Source organism: Vespa crabro, chromosome 15, assembly GCF_910589235.1.
Source record: "Vespa crabro chromosome 15, iyVesCrab1.2, whole genome shotgun sequence".
Taxonomy (NCBI): domain Eukaryota; kingdom Metazoa; phylum Arthropoda; class Insecta; order Hymenoptera; family Vespidae; genus Vespa; species Vespa crabro.
The window spans coordinates 4,104,996-4,119,995 of record NC_060969.1 but is presented as its reverse complement, the minus strand read 5'-3'; the positions used below and the strand labels follow the sequence as shown (position 1 = coordinate 4,119,995).

At 29.0% G+C, this 15,000-nt stretch overlaps 1 protein-coding gene across 6 annotated transcripts in view; it reads right to left on the bottom strand.

Moving 5' to 3' along the window:
- The window catches only part of LOC124429509 (inositol-pentakisphosphate 2-kinase), a 139,951-nt gene that overhangs the window by 82,911 nt on the left and 42,040 nt on the right, over positions 1–15,000 (bottom strand). For 3 of the 6 annotated variants that reach the window (XM_046974869.1, XM_046974870.1, XM_046974873.1), the window contains exon 2: positions 4,154–4,197. The exons of 1 other annotated variant lie outside the window; for it this stretch is intronic. The gene's annotated coding sequence lies outside the window, so the exon portion shown is untranslated. Of the gene's footprint in view, positions 1–4,153; positions 4,198–7,600; positions 7,636–11,976; positions 11,998–15,000 lie in introns of those variants that run through there. 2 more of the 6 variants (XM_046974872.1, XM_046974871.1) reach the window with 2 other exon arrangements.

Genomic DNA, 15,000 nt, shown 5'->3' with positions numbered 1-15,000 from the left:
GGTATAACATATATATATATATATATGTGTGTGTGTGTGTGTGTGTGTGTGTGTATATATATAATTTCTGGCTTTTTAATATAATAATAATATTATTATTATATTAAATAATAACAAAGTTATATTATAAATAAAATAATTTTATAAAATGTAAATAGAATTTTCCAATGTAATTATAATAAATCGATATATATATATATACACAAATTAATTATTTATACATTAATTCATTATAAATTATTTATATAAAAATTATAATTCACTTAATGCAAGCTTTGACAATAGAAAACGTTCCGTGGACATGGCGTTGCATGATCCATCGATGTGCCACAGTATGAAAATTGCATTATACATGATAATAATTTATCAGTTGATGATATTATCACTTCATGATCAAACATTAAAGACGTCACGGGATGGAGGGGGGTGGGGTGGTGAAGGGTCACGTTTCATTTTACATAAAATAATCATAAAAAAAAGTTTGAAGGAAACCCCCCCCCCCAAAAAAAACAAAAAACAAAAAGAAAGAAATTAAAAAGGGATAAATAATTAAAATATCGAAGAAAATAAAAGGAAAAATTACTTCGAAATTTGATAGAAGATAGTATTCGTTGGAAGAAATAAAAGAAAATAAATAAATAAAAAGAAATAAAAAGAAAATAAAGAGTAATTATATTAATGAGAAAGTTCAAAGTTATAATTAACTTTAAGATTTAGTAAAAGAATAATATAATAATACTCGTGTGTTATCGATAAAGAGCTCAAGAGATAGAGAGATAGAGATAGAGATGGAGATAGAGATAGAGATAGAGATAGACAAGAGAGAGAGAGAGAGAGAGAGAGAGAGAGAGAGAGAGAGAGAGAGAAGAAAGGAAAAAATGGTGGATTCCTTTGGAAGATAGCTCGTAAAAAAAACAAGTCGATCCGTTGACGTCAGCTAAGAAATTCGCAGCCATTTTTTATCCCCTAGCAGAGAGTAAAGCGGATTCTTCTCACGTGCGAAAACGCGGACGTAAAGAAACGCCAAAGAGCCCTATGACTTTTTACTTTCCAAGCCGAAACTTTATTTCCTCCTTGCTCGTCTTCGTCGTTTCGTCGTTTCGTCTGTCGTCGTCGTTCTTGAACGATATTATCTTTTACGGTCTTTCCTTCTTCATTTTAACCTAGACCCCCCCTTCCTACCACCCACACCCCAATCCATCCATCCATCCCTTCCGTTCACTCGAACAAGAATTTTCTTTCTTATTTTTTTTTTTCTTTTTTTTTTTTTTCGTTCCTCAACAAACTCGACCACGGAAAAAAGAAAAATATTTTTCTCGTCTAAAGTGAGCAAAACTTTCGACAATTTTTTCTGCATTATACAGATATTCCTACATTATTAAGTTTTACGAAGGATATTTTTTTTTTAATGTCATTGAACAAAATTTTTTTCTTTTAAAGGGATTATATAATAATAATGATTAGGATGTTGACGATAATTTTGTGAAATTGATATGTAATCATTAGATATTATTAGATATATAATAATAAAGGAGATTAAATCGAACAGATAGATATAATTAATGATATTTAATAATTGTAAATTTTCATATACATATATATATATATATACATATATAATTATTAGACATACAATAATAATAATAATAATAATAATAATAATAATAATTGTAAAATAGATATATAAATATTATTATTATTATTTTCATGCATAGAATGATACTTGTAGAGTAGATATATTATTATTATTATTATTATTATTATTATTATTATTATTTGACAGCATTATATGAAATATTAAAAAAACAAAATAACATATATATAGTTAATCGTAATCCAATTTAAGTCAATATGAGTTATACATATATAAAAAAAAAAAAAAAAAAAAAAAAAATGGAGAAAAAAGATGCATAAGCAAAACCAAAGTGCCTTTATTTCGAAAGAGAGAGAGAGAGAGAGAGAGAGAGAGAGAGAGAGAGAGAGAGAGAGACGCAACTGTCAAGGATATAAATGGACAACCACAAGGACTAAAAACTACGTCAATCTTTCTCTTTGCAAAAGGGCCAAAAATGAAATATCTCAGCGGAATTTCCCGGCACGTGTCCAATTAAGAGTAGTATTCGAGAGAATCCGAAGGGATTGTATAGGGGAAGGAGATCTTCCTGGAAGACGAGGATAGAATAAAAAGCAATCTGCTAAGTCAACCAAAAGAGAAAGATAGAAAGACAGAAAGAGACAGAGACAAAGAAAGAACGAGAGAGAGAGAGAGAGAGAGAGAGACAGAATAGAGACAAGGCACCGTTATCAAGAATGGATAACGGTGATAATAAGCGGTTCGCTTCAGTGACGTTTTTAGCAAGCTTCGTTAAATGCGTCGTAATGAAGAGCTACCGACATAACAAAAGGGATGAGAGAGAGAGACGATTCATTTATGAATGACGATAGGGCTTGCTTTTCAAAATGAATTTATTTCCTTCCAATCCTTCCTTCCTTCCTTCCTTTCTTCCTTATTAGATTATATAATTTTACAATTACAAAAGTAAATTTTATAATTGACAATGTAAATAATCGATAAGCATATTAAGTAATTATGTTTGTACGATATAGTAATATCGGATTTGTTAACGTCATTTGTTAAGTTCATTTGAAATGAACAAATTTTAGAATTTCATTTGATCCGTAATTTGGTCAATAGGGCTCGAACGGGGAAAGGGGAAGGTGGCGGGAAGGAGGGAAGGGAAAGAAGAAAGAGGGGGAAGGAAAAGAAAAGAAAAAGAGAGAGAGAGAGAGAGAGAAATGTTTGGAGGAAAGAATCGTTCATTAATTTTTCTTTCGTATTATATCGCATTATAAGAAGGATAACAGCAGTTGTTAAAAAAGTCCAAAAAGAAAAAAGAAAAAAAACAAGGAGAAAAATAAAGGAAAAAAGAAAAAAAAAAAGAAAATGTAAAACAAAAATAGCGGAGTAAGAAGAAAAGTTTTTTCGTTCGATTAAACGAGAATAATGAAGGATAAAAGAGAATGAGAAAGGAAACAAAAGAGAGAGAGAGAAAAGAGAGAAGAAAATAGGAAAAAGAAAAAAAACGAAAAAGAAGAAAAAAGAATGATCGACGAAGCGTAAAAGTTTGCGCACGTTGATAATGTTTAAAGAACTGAAATAATCGTGAAATCCAAACAACAAAAAAGAAAAAAAAAAAGAAATGAAAAAAATAATAAAAAAAAAAAAAAAAGGAAGAAAAAAGAAAAATAGAAAAAGAAATTTTCACGAATAAATAAATGTAATAAGGGATACACGTACGTTAGCACGTAAATTTTCTATCTATGTTTATGTAAATATATACATATATATATGTATATATATATATATATATATGTGCGTACGTATTTATCTATGTATATATGTAAGTACACATGTATGTATACATTTATATGTATATACATATGTACACTTACCTATTTATGTATGCATCATACGTATCATACGTATGTACGTATGTATACATATACACACACAAACACACACGCACACGTATGTATATATGTATATATGTATGTACATATATTATTTTCTGATTCATTCGAATCATATGGTGTTATCTTTGGTGTCGGGTCTGTCAAGCGTGTACTTAGTTATCGCTTTAGCCTTGGCTTAAATCCGTGCGAAGCAAAGTTTGTAAGCGAGGATAGGAAGAGTAGGAGGAGGAGGAGGAAAAGGAGGAGGAAGAGGAGACGGAGGTGGAGGTGATGGAGGACATGGAGAGAGGAGGGGAAGGGTTTTCGTTAGCAATGCATTGGATTAAAAGCACATTAGACGTTAACACTTAAACGTCTTTGGAAATTTAATTTTCTATTTTTTATTATTCTTTTTTTTTCTTTCTCTTTTTTTTCTTTTTCTTTTTTTTTCGGGAAATCTCTTAATGATACGTCGTTTTGAGAATGTTTTAAAATAATCGTTAAAAGTTATTAACAATTTCGTTAGAATTTTATCGTACGATCATTCTAACGACGTGTTAGAATATATGAATTAATTGAATGTCAATGTTATGCGTCCTCCTTTTTTTTCTCGATAATTTATATACACACACATATGTATATATATATATATACATATATATATATGTATGTATCTATATACAGAGAGAGAAGTACTTACTTTATTATAGTGTTAGATGATTCTAAATATTTATTCAGCTGCATCTGTAATAAAAAAGATATATTTTGTAAATATTACTATTTGAATATACTTATGTACTTATATATTCATTTATTTTAATTATCAGAAAATATCCAAAATTGTATGATAGATAATTATTTGTGAATAAATAATATTATATATATATATATATATATATATAATATTTAATAAAAAAATATTTAATATATTTCTCTTTCTCTCTCTCTCTCTCTTTCTTTCTCTCACTATCTCTCATCAAATTATAATACCTTTCACAAAAATAAATTCAATGGCTCACGAAACAATTATAAAAAAAATTAAAACATAATTGTATACATTATATCTTTATATATTTAATATCTCATAAATATCATATAAATAATAATATAAATCATTTAACATTTATTATCATTTAAAATATCATTTTATAAAATGATATAAAATTTAGAACGTAATTACGAAAATAATTTATATCACTCTTAAACATTTTATAATAAATATATCGATATAATTGGATGTATATTTTGATTGGAATTTGATATCACGAACGGTCCTCTCCCTCTCTTTCTTTCTCTCTCTCTCTCTCTCTTATCGTACGCGATCCAAGAACATTGAGAGATCGTTGTTAGTTTCGATCGGTACGATCCTCGATGATTGGCTTGAACGAGCTCTCGTTCGAAGCAATCAATTTTTATTATTAATAATACGCCATTTACACCCCACGTGAGTCCGTGACCTATTACGAACCCTTCCTGACTCTCACTTGCGTCACGTGTGCCGCTATTTTATAAGGCCTACGTTGTTGCTACAAAATCGATCACCGAAGGAAGCATATTAATAAACAAGTCCTTTCTCTCTCTTTCTCTACCTCCCTCCATTCCCCTCTCTCTCTCTCTCTTCTTCTCTTTCTCTATTATTCTCTAGATATTTTTATTCTTTCTTATCTATCAGCATAAATTAACAAAGTTTATGTATATAAATATCAACATATGTTTTATATAAACATTAATAAATAAATATTTATAATATTATATAAACATATATATATATATATATAAAATATATTGTTTAGATTTTAGATAATATTAATACATTATATTTATTATTATTATTATTGTTATTTATTATTATTATTATTATTTATTATTATTATTATTATAATTTGAATGGAAGATAATGTAAAATTTTCGGTTAATAAAATATAATCGAAGGTTGGACAGAAATGAGCGTCGTAAAACACGCTTTCTACTTTCGTCGTTGGCGCCATAACACGTTTGAATAAACCGCGTATTTTCTGCCTTCTTTGGAGATGGAGGAGGATCGTTACGAGAGAAAGCACTTTTGTCGGGACATGGGGGCAAGAAATCGTTTTAACGATCCAGTTCGCGCGTTGCTCGAGCCTCCTCCGTCATTATTTTACGACTTAACCGTGAAAAGCATTACATTTGCGTGACCAACCGATTTTCAAATATCTATGTATACATACACACACACACACATACCTCATTCATATATCTACCTATGTATATATATATATATATATATATATATATATATATATATATATATATATATAATCAAATTATGAATTTTTATATTTTATTGGTAAATGAACATCTACCATAAGTTATCTATATAATTAATCTCAATCTATTTATAACCATATAACTATATAATATATGCATGTTCGTGTGTGTCCACAAATTTGCAAATAATCGTATAAAATGCAAAAAAAAGAGAGAGAGAGAGAGAGAGAAAACGGAAAAAATAAAATCAATTCAGACGTACGCGCGAATGCATAAAAGCATACGAATTCTAATTGAAAATCTTCAAAAGAAAAAAGAAAAAAGAAAAAAAAAAGAAAAGAAAAGGAAAAAAAAGAAAAAAAAAAGGAAGGAATTAATATTCTTTCCAATACGATCTCTAATCACTTTTACATTATTCATTTTGTAATATAATAACATTTTCGACTAAAAAGTTAATGGAGGAGAAAAAATGGAAAAAAGACAAGAGAAAAAGAAAAAAGAAAAAAAAAAAGAAAAAGAAAAAGAAGAAGAAGAAGAAGAAGAAGAAAAAAAAAGAAATTCAAAGACGATGATTTCATAGCCGATGTGACGCAGCATCCAAAACTGGTTCCAATCTTTCTAACCTCGAGTATGTTTCCTTTTTATTTTTTTTTTTTCTTCTTTTTTTTCTTTTTCATCATCTTCTTATTCTTCATCTTCTTCTTGATCATTCTCGTCACAGAGTGAGGCCAGTTAACGGTAGAAGAAAAGAAGAAAAGAGTCCAGAAGCAATGTTAGTAAGAATCACGGAAGAGAATGAATTCATCTGATAAAATCAAATTACATACATACATACATAGATTTGCGCGAGCGAGCGCGCACACATCGGTACATAGATGTATATACATGTAAAGAAAAAAAAAAAAAAAAAAAAAGAAAAAAAAAAAAGAAAGAAAGAAAAGAAAAAAAAAGCACATTTCTCGAGATTTCTTCGATAAAAACTCGAAGAAAAGAAAGAAGGAAAGGGACTCATTGACGTATTAATTCGATTTTAATCGCTTTCACATTATTTTTTATCCTATCAATTTAATTATCATTGAAATTAGAGGAAAAAGAAGAGAGAGAAAAAAAAAGGAGATTACGAATCCTTCTCGTACAAATCAATAAATGTACGTGCACGCGAATAAGACGGAGCTCATATTTTTTTTCTTTGGAGTTTTTCCTTTTCTTTTTTTTTTTTTTTTTTTTTTTTTTTTCTTAATTTTAATAAAACCTACAAAAATCTCGTCGTAGTTATGATTGAATTTAATCGCTTTTTCTCTTCTTATTTTTCTTCTTCTTTTTTTTTTTTTTTCTTCTTGCTCCATTTGCATTTCTTATCATTAAAAAAATTCTTACTCTCGAGTTACTAAAATGTTAATGAAAATAGATTAGAAGACGACGATCAAAAATTATACAGGCAATGTAACGCATCAACCAAAACTGGTTCTAATCTTTTTAACCTTACGAGTCCTTATTATTATTGTTATTATTCTTCTTCTTCTTCTTCTTCTTTTTCCTGATCATTCTCGTCACAGAGTGAGACCGGTTAACGGTAGAAGAAAAGAAGGAAGAAAAAAAAAAAAAATGAATTAGGAACAATGATTAGTGCATTGCTTGTAAGAGAATGAATTCCTCTTATACAATCACGTATACGAGAGCATACGTAAATGCGAAATATTCATTATCGTTTGAAGTTCTATTAAATCTCATTTGTCATAATGCAAAAGTTGTCGTTGAAAGTTAATAAAAAAAAAAAAAAAAAAAAAAAGAAAAAGAAAAAGAAAAGAAAAAGAAAGAAAAGAAAAGAAAAGAAATAAAATTAAAAAAGAACTTGAGAAGACAATTTCACAATTTTATGATAGCCAAAGTGACGGTGTACCATCCAAAACTGGTTCTAATCTTTTTAACCTTCCCTTCTCATCTTTTTTTCCTCCTCCTCCTCCTCCTCCTCCTCCTCCTCCTCCTCCTGTTCCTCTTCTTCTTCTTCTTCTTCTTCTTGATCATTCTCGTGGCAAAACGTGAGACCGGTTGTTGACGTTCGACGAAAAGAAGAGAAGAGGACGTAAAAAAAAAAAGGAAAGAAAGAAAAAAGAAAAAAGAAGGGAAAAGGAAAAAATTTTAAAAAGTCAAAAAAAAAAAAGGAAAAGAAAAAAGGAGAGAAAAACATAAGTTTAAAAGCAAAATGTAAGTGCGAAAGAAGCTACAGAAGGAAGAAACATTTTGAATCCTTTTCGTATGAGTTTTTCGTGAGAGAATGGCGGCTATGTAGTAAAACCTGAGAGATCCACAATGTGTGTGTACGTGTGTGTGTGTGTGTGTGTGTGTGTGTGTGTATGTATGTGGTGTGAGATTTTTAGTTCGCTCGTTCGAGCTGCTTCACGAGGCACAACGGAGTTCTTTGACTGGCCTCGATGTTATTTGACGGACGGAGCGCGCTTCTCACGCTCTCCTTCCTTTTTCTCTCTGCTCTAAACACCCCTTCGCCTCCTCTACCCTCTTCTTTTCTTTTTTTCTACGCTTTTTTACTCTCTTCTAATCGCGAAGCCGTCCGCAGTACCAGAGAGAAAGAGTATAGAAACCAGGAGTAGATAGGAGTCTTTCAAAGAACGGAGAAAATATTTTTAAGAGAGAGAGAGAGAGAGAGAGAGACAGAGAAAGAGAGAATATATATATATATATATATATATATATTTATATATTTTGTTTTTATTAAAAAATATTTATATACAGTTAAATTTTTCTAATATCATAAAATTTATTAAATCGTTTCTTATGAATTATATTTAAAATTCTTTAAGTATTTATATATCTTTTATATGCATAATTTTATTAATTATAAAAGAGAACAAAAAAAAAAAAAAAAAAAAAAAATTCAATCTAATATGCATTTACGAACACATATACGGACACACACACATTTTTATCATTAATTAGATAGATTTTTGATCATGAAAATTCCTACATATTAATTATTAATTATTTAGAATAAATAAAAGTTGTTCTTGTAAATTAACTTAAATGAATTAACTCGTTAGATAAAGAAACAAAAAAAAAGAGAGAGAGAGAGAGAGAGAGGGAGAGAGAGAGAGAGAGAGAAAAGTTTTATTACAAATAAAAAATATTCAACTTCATTATACGTATTACTCAAGTGATTTTCTCTTTCAAACTGGATTAAAAAAAAAAAAAAAAAAAAAAGTAAAAGAAAAAAAAAGAAGAAGAAGAAAAAAGAAAGTAAAAGAAAGAGAAAAAGAAAACTTCAATCACAATGATTCTTCTTTATTTAACATTATACGAAAATGATATTATCTATGTATATATGCTATGCATAATAATAGTAATAGAAAATGTAATATCTTTTGAGATAAAAATATTTGTCTTTGGGTTAAAGTTATTTCAAAGTTTTCTCTCTCTCTCTCTCTCTCTCTCTCTCTCTCTCTCTCTCTCTCTCTCTCTCTCTCTCTCTCTCTCTCTCTCTCTCTCTCTCTCTCTCTCTCTCTCTCTATCTGTATCTATCTGTATCTGTATCTCTTTCTATCTCTTTGGTCAATATCGACCGAGAAACATATACATTTTTATGATCTTCTCTTTTATGTTTCGCAACATATAGTACCGTCTTATAACCAGTATAAAACTACTCTCTCTCTCTCTCTTTTTTTTTTTCCTTTACTTTTTTATTTATTTTTCTTTCCTTTCTTTTTTCTTTTTCTTCATTTTCTTACGGTAACACAACAAGATAGTTTACAGAGATAAAGAGAAAGAGAGAGAGAGAGAGAGAGCACAATGTGGAAGAAAATATACAATGTAAACTCTTTGGGTGGTTGCAAAATGCGGAAGAAGAAGAAAAAGAAGAAAAAAAAAAAGATGAAGAAGAAGAAAATGGAAAAAAAAGAGAAGAAGAAGAAGAAGAAGAAGAGTAAGAAGAAGATGGCTTGTTGTTCGAAACTCACAAGATAGGAGGACTAAGGAAGAAGATAAAACTCAAAGATTTATTCGTTCGAAGGGGAACGCGAACATGCTTCTCCTTTCTTCGTGGAAAACTCCCCAGTGAAATTTTTTTTAAAGTTAATTGTCGATTTATTAGCTTTCGTGATAAAAAATATTGCCGTTGTTTTCTCTCTTTTTCTTTTTCTCCCGAAACCCTGTTTCATTCCCGTCGTATTTGTCGTTCGTCCAATTACACAAAGTTAGAAAAAAAGAAGAAAAAAAAAGAAAAAAGGGAAATTATAATAATATCGAACGAATATACAATTCAAACGATATTAAATTATTCCAAATTTATGAACAAAAACTGAATAGACAAATACATTTCTCTTGTTTTTTTTTTTCCCCCTCTTAAACTTACAACAAGCAATTTTTCGTGCTATGTATTAGTATAATTAATTTCTTATGGATACGTTAAAAAAAGAAAAAAAAAAAAAAAGAAAAGAAAAAAAGAAAGAAGAAGAAAAAAAGAAGAAAAGAAATTAAAAAAGAAATACATTTTAAACGAATTATTTGAGAAAAACTAATAAATGTTTGACATGGCGATAGATGCAAATACTTCATCATAATAAATAAATAAATAAATAAATAAATAAATAAATAAATAAATAAATAAGTAAATAAATAAATATTTATATATAATGTATATAAAAAAAAGCAATACTTTTTGTTTATTTATAAAATATTTATTTTATCGTAAAAGTATCATCATCATCATCATCATCATCATTAAAAATATTTCTCTCTCTCTCTCTCTCTCTTTCTCTCTCTCTTTCTCTCTCATGGAAAGAGAGACTAGTCTCGTCGCACGCAGATCGTAAATCGACTGTTAGGAACGGCGCCAGAGAGCCATTAGAAATTCCGGAAGTCGAAACGTCGCTTAAAACGAGTGCGACGAACATTTTCACGTCTTTTCAAGCAGCATCGACGTCTCGAACGAATTTATACGACGAAGTCTCTCCCTCCCCCTCCCTCTCTTTCTCTCTCTCTCTCTCGACGTCTTTTTCACACGCCTCTTCGTTTCTGTATACTCTATAAAAAAGAAGAAAAAAAAAAAAAAAAAAAAAGTGAAAAAGAAATAACGTGATAAGAAGAAAAAAAAAAAAAAGGGAGAAAGAGAAAGAAAGAGAGGGAGATAGAGAAAAATATTTTTGATGATAGTACGAGAAAAATGTCATAACAATTCTGATCAATTAATCGTAGAAACGATACTATCGAGAGATAAAAAAGAATAATAAATAATTCATCCCCAATTAAAATGTCAATATATCTCGAAAATCTAATTGACGTATTTTATGTACAAAACGAATGGAAAATGAAAAAAAAAAAAAAAAAGAAAAAAATAATAATAATAATAATAATGATAATAATAAAAGAACTTATCCGCATGATCTAAAATTATTTTATCATAATGATTAAACTTTATAATAATATAGAAAATGTATACCATAGTCTGTCAATATTAATCTCTATCATTAAACTGTGACTATTAAATATATATTAAATTATAATTATTATATCAATAGACACATTTCAGATACATAATTATATTATTATTATAAACAATTAATTACTTAGAAACAATATAAATATTATAATATATACGATATAATAATATTAATATTTCATAGTAATTATTTATTTAAATAGGTATATATAGAGGAAAAAAAACGCGTGCGCACACACGCACATATATATATATATATACACACACACACATAGAAGCACATACAAAGACACAAATATAAACACACATGCTATATATAGAAGTAGCAAAAGCTTCGAAAAAAAAACAAAAAAAAAAAAAAAAAGAAAAAAAAGACAAATAAAATAATTTGTGTTGAAAGTGCTTACGTGACCATTAGCACGATATATTAGTTATTTATCGATAAGTCATGCATCTATCTGTCTCTCTCCCTCTCCCTCTCCCTCTCCCTCTCTCTCTCTCTCTCTCGTTCTCTTTTTTGTTTTATTTATTTTCCTTCTTTCAACTCTTCTTTTCTTTTCTTTTCTTTCTTCTCTTTTTTTTTATACTTCTTTATTACTCTCATTCTCTCTCTCTCTCTCTCTCTCTCTCTCTCTCGATTCTTCCATCAGCAGGCAGGCAGCCGTTTGTCAGAGAAGTGACGCACGAAGCGTATTTCTCAATTCGACTGCCCTGTGTAATCTACTACGCCTCGAAAGTTTCGTCATAATCGTTTATCAACCTTCTGCCCGAACAGAATTTCGTATTGCTCGATTCGAGACGAGTTTGCTTCATGATATCTCTCTTACCTTCTTTCTCCTTCTTCTCTCTCTCTCTCTCTCTCTCTCTCTGTATATATATATATCCACCTCGAAATCGAATTCTAGTTTGAGTGTCTACGAAGAGAAAAAAAAGAAAAAAAAAAAAAAAAAAAAGAATAAGAAAGATATACATATACAAACATTATGCAATGTGAAAGTTTTAAAAGTACTATATAATTAATATAATATGATGTATATTCGAGTTAGGGAAGAGGAACGGGAGAGGGGAGAGGGAGGGAAGGGAAGGGAGGGGTTGAACGAAAAGGGACGATAAGGGAGAGGTGAAACGACGATATTTATAAATATAATATTAATGTTAATGTATACGTCTAATTAGTTATAATGCATCTATCATAATATTAATACTTTACAACTATATATAGACGTGATTAATTACGACATTTATAATATAATTATTTTAATAAAGTATAAAACTATATATACACGTAATTAATTACGACATTTGTAATGTTATATTTAATGAGATACAACTATATAAATGTAAATTATGTACAGTATTATACTAATAAGTATATCAATATAATTAATATATAGTACAATAATAGTATTTATCTGAAATAACGATATGATTAATTCGATACAATATTATTTAAACGTATATTAATACAATTAGAGGGTATGCAAGTATACTTTTGTAATTAGTATATTGTATCGATAGGATATTGATTATTAATATGTTATGCAATGTGAAAATAATTTTGCCATAACGTGTATATATATTTCGATACGATTAAAATAATACAAACACATGGATTTGTTTTTTTTTTTTTTTTTTTTACGAACGTTCGTTGATAATTTTTAGAATTGTTGATTGGGATTATAAAATAAAATAATTGATCGTTTATTATTTTCAATATGAGAACGAACAATAATTGAGTAACTCCTTTTATCTTCTTCTTTGATTTTTGTTTTGTTTTGTTTTTCTTTTTTTTTTTTTTTTTTTTTTTTTTTTTTTTTTTTTTTTTTTTTTTTTTTTTTCAATAATACACACAAATACGTAGTGTCGCATTGAAGTTGCATCGCAGTGACGTTGCAACTATCGATGCATCCGATTGCACGAAAAGAATCGTGGAAAAAGAAAAAAAGAAAAAAAATATATATATATACAACCGAACAAAAAAAGAAAAAAGGAGAAGGAAGAAAAAAAAAAAAAAGGAAGGAAGGAAGAATGAAAAGAAGGAAAAGATACAAAATTAATGATAAGAATTGTCTTCTTCGATCAGATCAGATCAGATTGAATCGGATCGGATCGGATCGGATCGGATCGTATTGATCGATCTAACAGATATGAAAATATCACAAAGTATTTAACAAAAGCTATTTATCGCGTCATGTAAAACGTATGAAATTATTGTTCCTCGAGGGATATTAAAAACTGAAGAATGATTCGTGATAGACGCGAATGATTCTTATTCGATATAGTTAGATAAAATAGAAGAGAAAGAGGAGATGGAACGTGTAAGGATGAAAAAAAGAATTCTTTTATAAATCGATACGTCCGATGATTGACCTTAAACCATATCGAAAGTTGTCTATCACTCTCTCTCTCTCTCTCTCTCTCTCTCTTTTTCTTTCTCTCTTTATTTTTTTTTTTTTTCCTTTTAACAACTCTCTTATCCTTATCGTTGCGCGCTATGTCATAGTACAACGATCTTATCTACGACTATCAAAAATTTTATAAGACGCAGTACCGTGTTTGCACGTAGGAGGGGTGGGCTGGGGGGAGTGGGAGGGAATGGAAAGGGAGAGGAGAAGGGCGCGTTCAATTCCCAACACGAATGTTCGAAAATACGATTCTACCATTTTCGTTTTATATAGGCACGCATAGATCCATACAAACACACATACACACACACACACACACACACACACACACACACACACACACACACGAAGTAAACTTAAACGACAGAACGGAAGAGCGTCGGCTTCTCGAAAAAGCAAAGTGATATTAATCGAACCGAAAGAGGAAAAGGAGAAGAGTGAAGGAAGAGGAGGAGGAGGAGGAGAAGGAGGAGAAGGAGGAGGAGAAGAGGGAAAAGAGAAAAAGAAAGAATTCGATAACAAAACTGAGTTTGCGCGTTAAAATGTTACCCGTGATGTTTACAAAGCCGTCACGCCATCAACTCGAAGACCAATGACACATTTAACACGAAATGTTTTATCAGTAGGAAAGAAACGAAATAATAATAATAATAATAAATATATATATATATATATATATATATATATATATATATATATAAGAAAATTGTAAATAAAAATATAAGTTAAAAGAAAATGACTAAGGAAATTACCTTGGAAAATTTATTTATCCAATTTATCTTTCTTTTTTTTTTTTACACGTGGACAAGCGTGCGTGCGCATGTACGTGTACGTGTGTGCATGTATCGTTCAGTAATATTTTTTATCGGAAATTCTGTAAAAAAAATGAAAGAAAAAAAAAAATATATATATATATATATATTAGCATTGTTTTTATTTGGAAATAAAATATGAACAAATTTCGAGACTGCTCGTTGACTTAATAATTTCAATTCAATTAGCTTAGGTAAACAAATTCAGCGTGTACATATATTGATATATTCTAGCAAACGTATATTAAGCAATATCGAATTTATATTAATTGACATATTAATTTATTGACATATAAATTTTTCAAAGAAAAAAAAGTATATGTACATATACATATACATATATATATATATATATATATATATATATATATATATATATATATATATATATATATATAAGTGAACTATTCGTACTCGTAAAAACACATAAAAAAAGGAAAAAAAAAAATATATATATATATATACACACATACATAAAAGCAAGAAAGGAATGGTCTTCCTTGGTAAGAATTCAAGCCGATTATGGTTGCCGATCGTTCGCGTTGGATACGACGACGATGCTAAACGAAAAAGGAACGAAGGACGGTGACTATTTAAATTCGAAATCGCGTGTAAATCTTTGACGAGCCAATCC